The sequence below is a fragment of the Rhinoderma darwinii genome, chromosome 5 (assembly GCF_050947455.1).
Source record: "Rhinoderma darwinii isolate aRhiDar2 chromosome 5, aRhiDar2.hap1, whole genome shotgun sequence".
Lineage (NCBI taxonomy): Eukaryota > Metazoa > Chordata > Amphibia > Anura > Rhinodermatidae > Rhinoderma > Rhinoderma darwinii.
This window is the reverse complement of record NC_134691.1, coordinates 231,806,775-231,810,436: the sequence shown is the minus strand read 5'-3', so window position 1 is coordinate 231,810,436 and position 3,662 is coordinate 231,806,775. Positions and strand designations below refer to the sequence as shown.

Here is a 3,662-nt window from a genome sequence, read left to right as displayed (position 1 = left end):
TATAATGATATTAAAGTGCTTTTTTGTTGTTTCTTCGATAGTACTCAGATCTGTACTTCCATTTAAATCTGACATTCTCATCTCTGCAATTAATATGGATCCCAAGATTTGCCGTGGAAAAGAAAAAAGAATGCTCGATTTTATTATTTATGCTCTATCACTGCTTTTACATTTATTTGGGATGTTTTGTCCTTTTGTGAATACATGTGACTTGTATTTTATATATTGGATCATTTGTCTCCTTATTACTTATTAAATATATACTTTTTTGTGATATAATATGCACTCTAACATTTAAAATTTGTCTATTTTGTGGTGCTGCTTGTTTCTTACTTTCAACCCTAATCACTTTTGTTTTATTTATTTATTTATTTATTATTTCACGTGTATTCCTCTGATTACAGTGTTTTATGTATATATTAATTTATCTGAGGATTATAACCCTTTATACTCACTGTTATGTATAAATGTTATGTAATTGTATCTCTAACGATTTACCATTGCTCATACTTGCATTTTATTTGAACTTTTTTGTTCACATTTACATCACGTTCTCAATACATCACACACTTATATGTTAGTTATTAATTCCCCTTTACATAAACTGCCCATTTCAAAATATAACCACTAGATGGTGCTAATATACAGGGATTTAACCTGTTAATAATTTTTATACTTCATCATGGAGATTAAATGACTACTCTCATTGAGAGTAGGTCGAGCATCCTACAGAACTAAAACTTTGTTAATATACACTTACTTTTCTTGGCCCTTTGGATGGGACCTATAAGAAAGAGGTAGGACTTGGTGTTCGTCGGCCGGGCTTTCAATATGGCTCTCTGCGCCTGCGCTGTTTCCCTGGTGACGCGTCCCGGGATTCGCGCATGCGCAGTGGGTCACTGAGGTCCGGCGGCGATATCCAAGTTCCGTCACAGTCAGGCGCCGCTGAGATTGGCTCCTGATTGGCAGAGGGGAGATCAGATGACTCTATCGATGTACATATAAACAGGGCACCAGTATAACATCTGCACCCCTTGAGAAAGCTACGGGCGAAACGCGCGTCGGGGCGCTATCCTATACCGCTGGGTCACACTCTACCTCCCATACATGGGTAAGTGCACACTCTGGATTTTCTTCTTTTTTGCCATTTTTTAGGCAATAAATATCTACTTCTCAGTCATTATAGACCCTTTCAGAGTTAGGCACTTTGCCTGTTTTTTATACAAATCATACTATGTCAATGCACCCCATGTTGGAGTTACATTGAGTCATAGTAACTGTGCATACTATCTGTGTTTTCCAATATATACAGTGACTCAATGTACACTTTTGTGACCCATTCAAGGATTATTTTTGGATTCTCTGTCTATGTTATTTTATGTATTTTATTCTTGTTTCTTAATAAAGATATTTAGTTGTTTCATACATTGATATATATGGACTCTGGTTCTCCGGTTTATCAGGTGTTGAAATAATGGGATTAAAGGAGATGTGCAATGTGCAAGATAAAAACAATGGCAAACACAAAAAGGACTTTTGGAATCTGATTTTAGTGAACACATAAGGAAAGGGTGCACCGGTTCTGGAAATACTGCAATACCAGGTCAATGCGTGGAGTGGACAGAGCAAGCTCTATTTCCATCTCCCTGTTCTAAAAATCCATTTAATATATGGTCCCCAGATAGGGGACGTATCAGATATTAAACTGATAAGAACAGATAAGGTTTCCACTCAGATCCGTCTTGAGTTAATTTTTAAACTTCATATTTAAAGACATGATCATCATTATGAAAAAAACAAATATAATTTTTATTTCTCTCATTTTTTTTTATAGTAAAATTAATAAAACAAACCGTTTCTTACAGCGATTACACCAACCATATCCACAAGATGTTCTCGAAGATCTTGACCGTCCCATTCCAAATTTATAATACACGCCAACCAGGTTGGCACTTTATATCTTTCCAGAAAATCGGATATATCTCCTCTTAAACAAGTTCGTACCCTCCTCCGAACCTTCTCAAAATTAATTTTCTCTCTTAATTCCTCTACATCTTTTACTAATTTATCTCTTTCTGCTCTATCTTCATCTGAAACAACATTTTGTTCCACAATTTTTCTCTTTTTTGTTTCATCACTTTTTTTAACCTCAACACCGCTCCTCCCTTTTTCTGTGGCTTATCCTCTTTTTGTGGGGTAACTTTCTCTTCCTTTCTTGTAACTTCCTTTTTTTTAACTGTCTTCTTACTCTCCTCCTTTGCTTCACTTTTACTTTTCTTTAGACAATTTTTAAACACATGCCCTTCTTCTCTACACATGTTACACACTTTGCCCTTTTCACAATCATTAAACTTATGACCTTCCTGAAAACACTTTGTACAAAATATTTTCTCACAATTTTCTTTCTCATGTCCATATTCTTTACAATTTTGGCAAAAACTCCCCATTCCAAAAAAATAGAGATTCCCGCTTGCACTGCCAATTTTAAAGCGTGCTGGAGGAAGTAATAAGTTTCCAGCCTCTACAACCGCCTTAAACTTACACAAGAATTTCCATTTACCAGTCGAAAATCCAAAGGGATTAAGGACTTTACCCTTCTCCACCACTTCCTCACAGAACTTAGTGAGAAACCACATAATGTCATCCTTATTTACATAGGGTGAAAACATTTTGACAATCACCAACTTTTTACTTGGAACAAAGTGTGGTGTTATTGTCACACCAACCAGTCTTGGATCCTGCTTCTTCTCCTTCAAAATATCCAGAAATTTCAAATAAATGTCCTCCGTACAAAAGGTGACGTCGAAACATCCTCTTCTTGGATAGTCCATTACAGACAAAATCCATTGTCTCTCCAACTGGAAAAGACCAAGCAACAGTACCTTAGTTAGGAATTCCAAGTCCTTGCCTTGTCCTCCAGATTCCTCCATAGAAAAGCGAACCGAATTCCGAGTGCGCATGTAGTCGGGGATTTCCTCCATCCTGCCGCAATAAAAGCCAACGATCCAACGAAATCCAGAAATAATACCTTCAGCACCTAAATGCCAGGCAAGTGATCGCTCCCCGTTGCCCTGGACTGATCCTCCTCCCCAATAGCAGCAGAGGGGTGAAGTCTCTTGTAAAAGAGACGATCCCCCAGGCCAAGGAAAAGGGTACCAGGGCACCTCCTGACCAAGAAACAAGGCAATACCCTAAAGTTTTTTTGTTTTTTTTTTATTAAACCATTCAGGTTTTTTTAAATAAAACAGAGAATTATAGCTGCTCAATTTTGAACAACTATCTCTCAACTATCCAAAAAACTCATCATGCTGGTTTGTTTATTTATTTTCCATCACAGTACATAATCAACAAAAACAATTCTCAGACTAAATACCTCCACTTCAACATTCTCCATAACCCTTCCGCATCCATTCCTCTTTCTAAATCCCATTTATAATAAAAATACAATTTTGCTAATACCATTCTTACCACTTCATCCACCTCAAACACTTCCCTTCTATACACATTCAGATTTCTCGTCTCCCACAATACCTCACACAAGTCAAAAAAATCCACAACACTCTGTCTTTTTCACTACCCAAACTACACAAACCAAACAAAACAATTTCATACGTAAGTTTCCTCAAACCAGTCAATTCTTCACATAAACCACCCAACTTTCT

General features: G+C 36.8%; 1 non-coding gene across 1 annotated transcript; it reads right to left on the bottom strand.

Annotated features, from left to right (window-relative positions):
* Positions 1-1,566: 1,566 nt before the first annotated feature.
* LOC142654323 (U2 spliceosomal RNA) lies at positions 1,567-1,752 on the bottom strand. Its single transcript, XR_012848998.1, has one exon. It is a non-coding gene; the product is annotated as a U2 spliceosomal RNA (small nuclear RNA).
* Between the last annotated feature and the right edge of the window lie 1,910 nt (positions 1,753-3,662).